The sequence below is a fragment of the Dama dama genome, chromosome X (assembly GCF_033118175.1).
Source record: "Dama dama isolate Ldn47 chromosome X, ASM3311817v1, whole genome shotgun sequence".
NCBI classification, from domain to species: domain Eukaryota; kingdom Metazoa; phylum Chordata; class Mammalia; order Artiodactyla; family Cervidae; genus Dama; species Dama dama.
The window spans coordinates 137,013,186-137,024,329 of NC_083714.1; positions in this window are offsets into that span (position 1 = coordinate 137,013,186).

Genomic DNA, 11,144 nt, shown 5'->3' on the forward strand with positions numbered 1-11,144 from the left:
TTCTATGAGCGTGACTTTTTTTTTTTTTTCCTTTTTGATTACCCATAAGTGATACCATGTGCATTTGTCTTTCTCTCTCTGGCTTATTCCACTTAGAAATGATACCCTCCACATTCATTTATGATGTTATAAATGACAGGATTTCCTTCTTTCTCTTTGGCCACCCTGCAGGATGATCTTTGTTCCAAATCAGGGAACTTAGTTCCCGTGCCCCCTGAAGTGGAAGTGTGGAGTCCTAACCTCTGGATCACTAGGGAATTCCCAGGATTTCCTTCTTTTTAAAGGCTGGATAATATTCCATCGTACATACATACCACATCTTCTTTAACCCTTCAGTCATTGACTAAATCTTAGGTTGTTTCTATACGATGGCTACTGTGAATAGTGCTGCAGTGAACATGGGGGTGCAAATATCTCTTCAACTTAATGATCTAGGGACTTCCCTAGTGGTCCAGTGGTAGGCACTATGTGCTTTCACTGCTGAGGGCCAGGGTTCAATCCCTGGTCGAGGAACTAGGATCCCACAAGCTGTGGAGTACAGCCAAAAAAAAAAAAAAGATTTGGTTTCTTTTGGAATATAAACCCAGAAGTGGGAATACTGAATCACATGGAAGTTCTCTTTTTACTTTTTTAGGTATCTCCATACTGTTTTCCATAGTGGCTGTCCCACCACCAGTAGACAAGGATTCCCTTTCTCCACATCCTCACCAGCACTTGTTATCTCATCTTTTTGATCATAGCCATTCTGACAGGTGTGAAGTGATATCTCAGAACAGTTTTGATTTGCATTTCCCCAATGATTACAGATGTTGAGCTCCTTTTCATCTATCTGTTGACCATTTGTTTTCTGGGAAAATGACTATTCGGGTCTTTTGCCTATTTTAAAAATCTAGGGATTTTAGTTTTGCATTTAGATCTATTATCCACTTTGAGTTAATATTCGCAAAAGTGTATGATCTGCATCTCAATTCGATCTTTTGCACGTGACTATCCTGTTCTCACAGCATTTGTTGAACAGACTATCCTTTGTCCATTGAATTGCCCTTGCTTCTCTGTCAAAGAAAGGGTAGACATTTTCAATAACACATCCAGGTGCTCTTTTTGTGTCAGGTTTTTCTGCTGTAAACCAACTACATCTGCATTTAAGGGAACAGCAATGGAGTCAAGGATCTAGTGTTTATTAATATAATCTAAGCTCCTTCAATTACAAGCTGTGAGATCAGGGGCAAGTTACTTCTCTGAGCCTCAGTCTTCTAAACTATATAATGGGTTTGATAATAATAGATTGATAATAATCATAGGGTTATCATGAGACAAATTAGATAATATATGTAAAATAACTGGCACCTACTAACTGCTCAATAAATGTTATTATTACAGGGGTTACTATTATTACAGTATTCTAAATTTAACTTGCTTGCTGTCTCAGGGATTCACCATCAAAACATATCAAACAAGAAAATACACATATTTTTCTTAATTCACTAGATTTCTTTCTAATTTTTATAAAATCGTGTACCATTTAGGTTTGTCGGTTCTCTTTTCAAAACCACATTCTCTGTCAACTCATCTATAGTGACAGAAAGCATATCAGTGCTTTTTCTGTGGCCAGAGATAGAGGAAGGAACACAGGGAAACTTTTGGGGACAAATAAAATGTTCTGGTTTTTTATTGTGGCAGTGCTTTCATGGGTGTTTACATCTGTCAAAATGATGAATTGTATACTTTAAGTGGGTGCAGTTTATGGTACATACACTGTATCTTAATAAAGCTTAAGCACATACCTCATTATGAGACAAGTCAGGAAATGTAAATACTATCTGGACACTGATATCAAAGAATTTTACAAATTTCTTTGCATGTAAGAATGTATTGCAGTTATTTTGAATTTTTTGAAAAAGATGCCCTTAGAATCTTCATACACTGCTGATGAGAATGTAAATTGGTGCAGCCACTATGGAAAACAGTGTGATTACTCCCAAAATTAAGAACAGAACTACTGTATGATCCAGATACTCCAGGTTTTTTTGCCACACCACTCGGCTTGTAGGATCTCAGTTTCCCAACCAGGGATTGAACCAGGGTCTAGCAGTGAAATCCTGGAATCCTGGCCACTAGGCCATTAGGGAACTCCCCCGGCTATTCCACTTCTGACTATTTATGCAAATAATACAAAAACACTAATTCAAAAAGATACATGCACCCCTATGCTCATCTCAGTATTATTTACAATAGCTACGTGCCCATCAGTGGATGAATGGATAAAGAAGATACGATGCACACACATACACACACACACACAGGAATACTAATCAGTCACAAAAAGATGAAATCTTGCCATCTGCAACAACATGGATGAACCCTGAAGGTATAATGCTGAGTGAAATTAGTCAGACTGAGAAAGAAAAATACCACATGATTTCACACATATGTGGATTAAAACACACACACACAAATAAATGGACAAACCAAAACAAAACAAACACACAAAGAACAGTGCAGTGGTTACCAGAGGGAAAGGGAGGAAGGGCAAAATGAGTGAAGGGGGTCAACTCTATGGTGATCGATAGAAACTAAATTTTCTGTGGTGAGCACACTGTAGGGTGTAGAGAAGTGGAAATATAACGCTCTACACCTGAAACATACGTTCTAAACCAATGCTAACCTCAATGTAAAAAAATAGTAAGGAGCCACTGTATTTTAGAGATGCATATAGAAATATTTACAGGTGAAATCATATGAGATGTGACATGTGCATCAAAATAAATGAGGGACGTCAGGACTGGGTCGGGGGTTAGATGAAACACATTTGACCATCAGCTGATCATTATTGAAGGTAGGTGGTGTCTACAGGACGTTCATTCCACTATTCTCTTTTGTGTATGCTTGAAATTGTCTGTAACTTAAAATTTGAAAAACCCCACACATGGCAGGAATTATTATCTTTACTTCAACTAGTAAGGTGAACAAGCCTGAAAGTATCCCTAAGGTTTTCTTTATTGTTTCTGCATACCATTTTTTTTTGGAGTATTAAACAGAAAAAGGGTTATTGCACAGCCATGCAAGGATATGGGCGGCTCATGCCTTAAAAACCCAAAACTTGGACTTCCCTGGTGGCCCAGTGATAAAAATTCACCTGTAAATGCAGAGGTCATGGGTTTGATATACCCCTGGTCTGGGAAGATTCCACATGCCGTGGAGCAACCAAGCCCATGTGCCACAACTACTGAGCCCCTACATCTAGAGCCCTCAAGCCACAACAAGAGAAGCACCGCAATGACAAGCCCAAACACCTCAACTAGAGAGTAGCCCCTGCTCACGCCAACTAGAGAAAAGTCTGCACAGCAACGAAGACCCAGCACAGCCAAAAATAAAGAAATAAATAAATTCAAAAAAACTCCCCAAAAGCTTTCAGCAGAGCCCTTTTCTAGGATGGGGAGGGAGGGGCAGACGTCTTGGTGTCAAGACCTGTTCTTTTTTTTTTTTTTTTCAAGACCTGTTCTTGAGGTCAGGTGACAAAGTTCCTGCAAACCTCCACCAAACAAGTATTATTCTCTGTTCTGACAAGAAAGGGCAAGGTCCCAAGGCTCAACATTCACCCTCAGAGCTCCAGGTCCTGGTTGAGAGGAGGGGGTCCCTGCGCCGGCTGGTCACCCTGCCCCAAAGCATTCACCCAGCACCCAGGCTGGGTCCTTCCAACCAGTGCCAGGCCTGGCTGAGGAGACAGATCTCAGCTGGTGGCGCCCTCAGAGCCGGGTCCCCAGATCTCGCCTAGCCATCCTCGTTGAGGGAGCCAGGCTCCCAGGGCCCAGCCAGTCCCCAGGCTCCTCAGGTACCTGAAATCGGGGGGCAGTCAGGACCCACAGTCTGTGACCCCTGCAGATGGCCGCTGCCATTAGGTCGCAGAGACGGGAGTGGGAGAGAAGGTCACCACCACCTCAAGGCCTGGGCCCGGCCAGTGGGCGGCCTTGGCCAGGGCTCTGGAGCCCTCCAGACACAGCGCCCAGCCTGTCCCCTGGGCCGCCGGTCCCCCCAGCTCTCCCACCAGCTGGAGGACAGGTGAGCTAACTGCCCCCTCAGAGGGCTGGGATCTGCCTCTTGCCTCAGTCTCCACCTGCAGACCACGACTCCCCGGACCGTTGGCCCACCAACGGTCATTCGTGACAGCTGCTCACTTAGGGGAGGGACCAGTGCGGTGCTGACCAATGGCTGCGCAGGACCACTACTGCTTGCTCAGTGACAGGTGCTCACTGGGGGGCAGGGCTGAGTGACCCTTAGTGATCTCATGGTAACCACGGCCTGGTAACGGGGCCTGCACACCATTTTTAACTTTCATTTGTAACTAAAAATGTTGAGGTAATTGTGGATTCACACGCAGTGTAAGAAATATTATAGATACAGCCTTCATCCACTGTGCCCAGTTTCCTCCAAGGGTTAACAGCTTGCAAAATTATAGTTGTTGTTCAGTCACTAAGTCGTCTCTGACTCTTTGTGATCCCATGCACTGCAGCACGCCAGGCTCCTTTGTCCTGGACTACCTCCCAGAGTTTGCTCAAATTCATGTCCATTGAGTTGGTGATGCTATCTAACCATCTCATCCTCTGCCGCCCCCTTCTCCTTTTGCCTTCAATCTTTCCCAGCATCAGGATCTTTTCCAATGAGTCAGCTCTTCTCATCAAGTGGCCAAAGTATTGGAGCTTCAGCATCAGTCCTACCAATGAATATTCAAGGTTGATTTTCTTTAGGATTAACTAGTTGGATCTCCTTGTTGTCCAAGGGACTCTCAAGAGTCTTCTCCAGCACCACAGTTCAAAAGCATCAATTCTTTATCCAGCCTGGCATTTCGCGTGATGTATTCTGCATATAAGTTAAATAAGCACAATGACAATTTACAACCTTGATGCACTCCTTTCCCAACTTTGAACCAGTCCATTGTTCCATGTACAGTTCTAACTGCTGCTTCTTGACCTGCATATAGGTTTCTCAGGAGACAGGTAAGGTGGTCTGGTACTCCCATCTCTTGAAGAATTTTCCAGTTTGTTGTGATCCAACAATCAAAGGTTTTAGCATAGTCAATGAAGCAGATGTTTTCCTGAAGTTCTCCTCCTTTCTCTATGACCCAACAGATGTTGACAATTTGGTCTCTGGTTCCTCTACCTTTTCTAAATCCACCTTGTACATCTTGAAGTTCTCGGTTCACATACTGTTGAAGCCTAGCTTGAAGGATTTTGAGCATTACTTTGCTAGTGTGTGAAATGAGTGCAATTGTGCGGTAGTTTGAACACTCTTTGGCATAGCCTTTCTTTGGGATTGGAATAAAAACTGACCTTTTCCATTCCTGTGGCCACTGCTGAGTTTTCCAGATTTGCTGGCATAATGAGTGCAACACTTTAACAGCATCATCTTTTAGGATGATGAAATAGCTCAGCTGGAATTCCATCACCTCCACTAACTTTCTTCGTAACCCCAGTTTTACCTGTACTCATTTTTGTGTTTGTGTGTCCTTGTGTATTAAGTGCTACACAATTTTATCCCTGTGTAGATTCATGTATCCATCACCACTATCAAGATACCGAACAATTCCAATGCCACAAGCACAAGGATTCCTCCCTCATGTTGCTGTTTTATAATCACACTCACATTCCTTAAACCTTACCCCTAATCCCTAAAGTCTGGCCGCTACTAATCTCTCCTGGATTTCTAAGGTTTTGTCATTTCAAAAATGCTGTATGAGTGGAATGATAAGGCAAGTAACCTTTTGGAATTGGCTTGTTTTGCTCAACATAATTCCCTATAGATTCACTCAAGTTGTGTGTATCAATTGTCCCTTTCTTTTTATCGCTGAGTAGGATTCTGTGGTATGGATTGTAGAACGGCTTGTTTAACTATTCACCAGCAGAAGGACATCTGGGCTGATTTCAGTTCTTGGCTCTTACAAATAAAGCTGCTATGAACATTCACAGATGCATTTTTCATCTAACATTTTGTTTTGCTAGCAGTATAATAATTTCTCTTATTCATTAACCTTAGACTATTGGTAATTTTCCAAACTTTCCAAGTAAAATCTGTTGGGTTAATTGCTTTATACATTTTAAGCATGTGTAATTTCCCTTAAGTGAGATTATGAAGCATTTTCTAAGTGGTATTATGAATTTCTCTGACTTTTCTTCTAACATACTTTGAAAAGCAAGTCTCAATAGAAATTTGTAAACGACCTTACAATTATAGACCTCTTGAAGAGTATGAAAGCTTTACATTAGTGCTGGTTTCCTCTTTGCAAGAATTAAATGAAGCAATCTTGCTGTAACTTCTGCACCTCATAAATATGTATTAGGAGACAAATTTTCCAAGTGATACATTTATATGCCATCACTAAGGGTCAGAGAACATGTTACAGGTTTGAAATTTGTGCCCTTGGGTCTTTGGGCATAAAGTACAATAATGACGTAATTTACATTCAGCCACAGATACACTGAAAATTGCCAAATACCAGGCTATTCTATTTTCAAAAACCACCACTGATCCTTTTAAGGGCAAAGTATGCTTTTGTTGTGGTTATTTACCTGCCTGAGCTCTAAGCTGATCTTTTTAACTCTGCTGTGATACCAGGGCTGGGGCTCTGCAAACTGCTCTTCCAAACTCCCAAGCCAGTTCCCTTCCTATTAGGTTCTGTCAGTGGAGGTTCTGATGGAGGACTGGAAGGAGGGACAATGGACCTTTGGTTGCCAGCTTCCATCAACAGCCACCACTCTCCCCCAACCTCATGCAGGGCTCCAGCCTCCGGCTTCTTTCAGCCTTCCCAGCATCACCATACCACGGCACCACAGAGGTACCAGTGCCCACCAATCACACCTTCTTAGGGGTCTGAGCAGGGGCTGTGGGAGTGCACCCACCAAAGGTCCACACACCAGCCTGTGCAGGGCCTCTCTTCCAAGCTCTGAGGTCCTAGTAATCCCACTTCTTTCCTTTCATTCTCTGAGCCCTAGGCGTGGGAGCTGCTTCTTGCACTTACTAATATCAGCCCTAGGGGTACAAGAAGCAGTGACAAAAATCCAAGTTGCCTTCTTATCTTTTCTTCCAGCTGTGTATCCAGTTCTCTGTATTGAATCTGCTCTGTTGGAAACACTTTGTATGCCTTTCTGTTTTCCTGTAGCTTTCACAGAACTGCAAATACACATTTGCAAAGTTTTCAGTACCTTATCTCTTTCCTTTCCAACTGCCAGAGTCATAATCCTTATTCAGTAGAATACGTAGTTAACTTCAGGCCTTGGAGGGGGAAGGGGTTAGGTGAACATCAGACATTCTTTGGTTGTAAGCAACAGATGGACTCAGGCTAACTTCAGCAAAAAGGGAATATATGGTAGGGCCTGAGGAGATGACAGAATAAAAGAGCTATTCTAGACATCTCAGAAGCAGGAACCAGTGGCCAGCACTTTGGGGTTCTTCACCAGCAGTAGTCTAGGGAATCCACATTCCAGAAAGGGTGTGGTTGATTGGCCCCTGGGGGTTAAGTACCTCTGCTTTGGCTGCTGGAGAGTAGGGTATCCTGATGGACAGTCCTACCAAACTGTAAGAAGTCTGGAGAAGGAAGTGGAGCTCACTTTGGAGGAGGAAGAATGGACAATGGCCAGCAATTACCGAGTCCATTGAACTTCAGAGGAGATCTTTAGCTATAAACTAAAATGTATTATATACTAAAACTTTGAATAAAAGAACATACTATGGGTAGAAAGCTCAGAGAAAGTTTTCTAAAAGGAGGTTCTATGTGAGAAGACTTCTCATCTCTGCTATGGATTGGGTAAAGGTCAGGAGGAATTTCCTATTCAATATTTTTCATTTGAGAAGTATTTATTTACTTCGCCCCGGTGATTCTAAGTCTAAGCCCCAGGGATTCTGGTCTAGGTCATTTCCTTGACTCACTGTCACCAATGCAGAGCTCAACTGGCTTAACCTTAAAGGCTAGCACAGCAGGGTAAATTGGCCTTTCAGAAATCTAGAGGGATACTCCACAAGGCTTAAATATTAACTAATTTATAAGTATAAAAGAATTACTTCACTCTACCTAATATCACAATGGTAAATGAAAACAAAGTACAAGTTCAAACAAGTCGAGTGTGCTTTCAATTTTATAATAATTTTCCTCCAACTCCCTCTCACACAATTGCATTAAATATTTTAAGATAGATTACTTAGAATTGTATCACCCTAAAGCAAATCTGTCCATTTGTCTCCATCACTCATCTACCATTGCTTTTGATATTTTTTATAAAATGTGTGGGATTTATTCTGTTTATAAGACTAACGTCTGTCCATTGAAGAAAACTTTTAAATAGAGCAACATATAGAGAACAAAACCACCACCATCCATAATATCAGCAACCAAGAGACAATGACTATTAATGTTTTCGTGTATTTTCTTCCACTCCTAATGATTTGGATAAAAACAATTTGACCAGAAACAAAAATTGGTATTCTTTATGTACTTCTTTTACTTGTGTTAATTTTCAGATTTTTCTGTAATGAGTTTTCCTTTCTTAATAAGAAAAACAAACAATAAAGGGATGTATAAAAGAGCAGGCGAGCTGTGTGTTGTTCATTCCAGGTACCTCCAGTTCCTGTAACACTGCTTGGCACACAGTGAGAACTGCAACATCTTTTTGAATGGCTACGATTTTTTGCCAAAAACTAGTAAGAAAGAGTTGCTAATGAACAGATTCATCCACAGCTATGTCTGGATATTATTTCCCTCTCTCATTCCTTTTGGTTAACAGTTCATTTTATCACATACAATCATTTTTGCTGCCTTAATAGAAGACCAAGTAAATACAAATTCCAACTCCAACATTCACTATGTGACCTTGGCACTGTTTACCTGAGCTTCCTTGTCTGGTAAGCTCTGGTTCAGTTGCTGGGGGTACACCAAAACAAAGATCCTGCCATTGATTTGCATTCTAGTGTAGAAGCAGCCTATGAACAAACATTTGTTGAGTGGTAATAAGTGCTCTGAAAAAAAAGAAAGAGGGCAGAAAGTGATTACCTGTGGAGGCAGATGAGGGTGTGTTGCTGTTTTATAAGGGGCGGTCAGATAAAGAACAGACTTGTGGTTGCCATGTGGGAAGAGGGAGGGGAAGGAAGGATTGGGAGTTTGGGATTAGCAGATGCAAACTATTATATATAGGATGGATAAACAACGAGGTCCTAGGGTATAGAGCACCGGGAACTATATTCGATATCTCACAATAAACTATAATGGAAAAAAATATGAAAAAGAATATATATATATATGTATAACTGAATCACCTTGCTGCACAACAGAAATTAACACAACATTGTAAATCAACTATACTTCAATAAAATTTTTAAAAATTCATAAAGGGTAGTCAGGAACTGGCTACAGGTTTCAAAAAATATCCTAGTGACCAGTCTCAAACCACAAGTTGTGACTCATCACAATCACGAAAGCAATGTAGGGAGTCATTTGAGTATTTTAAAAAATGAAATAAAATACCAGAGTGCACTGCACGTATTAAAGGCTAGCACTGTGTGGTATAACTTGTTTTGGTTTGTATACAAGTGTACTAATCTGTAAAACAGAGTCGGCGTGGAGAAATTGGTGGTTAACACTATAGCAACTTTGAGGTAAGCAGTGTTAGAAACAGGTACCTAAACAGGGCATCTCTCGGTTAAGACAGTCCACACCTTGTGAGTGCGTTAGCGTCAGTTGTGTCCGAATCTTTGTGACCCTACGGACTGTAGCCGGCTAGGTTCCTCTGTCTACGGGACTCTCCAGGCAGGAATAGGAGAATGGGTTGCCATTTGCCATTTTCTCCTCCAGAGGATCTTCCCTATTTGATTAGTAGACTTAGCTAAGTGCAAGAGAGACAAAAAGACAACCACAGAGAAAGTAAGAGAAAAGATCAGGACCAGAGCTAAGTAGGTGGGGTGAAAGGCAAAAAACCATAACTTAACAGTTTGCAATTCAAGAGAGAAAAACTGATATCACATTTTTGAGGCAAAAAAGTACCTAGCCAGAAAAAAGACCAAAAATTTTTGGAGAAATAAAACTGGCAGATTCAATTTAACAACAACAAAATCCAGAACTAACACAGGATGCTGTACCAGATACTTTGGGATTAAGTGTATGATAGCACCCGAATATTTTCACGAACTCCCAAAATATCTGTTCTGTATTTCCTACTCAGACACTTAGTGAGGCAGACAGCATAAAGATTTTGAAATCATATCGTCTGGAAAGATTTCTTTCAACCCTTTAAACATTTAATAGGTTTTAGAAATCATGCCTACCCATCAGAAAATAAGTAAAATATATTAATGGGAGACTGGAAAACAGCTGCCAAGCCTTCAATTATTCTTGAACAAGGTGGGCAACCACAGTCCTCCATCTAAATCTAACCTGCCACCAGTTTTTGTAGGGCCCAGGAGCTCAAAAATTTTTTTCCATTTTCAAGCGGTTGAAAATAATCAAAAGAACATTTCGTGACTCGTGAAAGTTATATGAAGTTCACATTTCAGTGCCTATTAAGTTTTATTGGAATACAGCCAGGTTCACCCATCTTGTCTAGGGCTGCTTTCTCGCTGTAACACTGACGAGTACTTGCCCCCAAAGACTGAAATATTTACTATCTGGCCCCTTTTAGGAAAAAAAAAAAAAAAACAACATTTACCAACCAGTGTTTTAGAACAAGAGGGCTGTGTTTAAACACCCTTCCAACCCTCTTCCCTCTCCAGCCGCTCCTCCCTTCCCCAGCTTCAGTCACTAACATTCCTGGGCCTGACATGAAAGGGAGAGCGTTATAATAATGAATTGTATCATATCGGAAACCAGAGACACCAGACAGTAAATTTCTATATAAGGTAATACAAGTGGTTCTGCCATGGACTAGAGGAATGCCTGGGTTTGTTTCCCGATCAGAAAAGTGGGCATCAGAGCAGCAACTGCCCGATTTCTTTTGAGAATCACCATCGTCGCTTGCAAGAAGGCACTTGGAAAATAGCACAGCAGCAAGTGTTCTGGGGCAGGGGTGCTTTTGCAGGGAGGGCCTCCCCTCAGAGTCTGGATGTACACTGAGGTTGCCTTTGCGCTAGGCTCCTCGGCCACCTCCCCCCAGCCCGTCCCCTTTGCT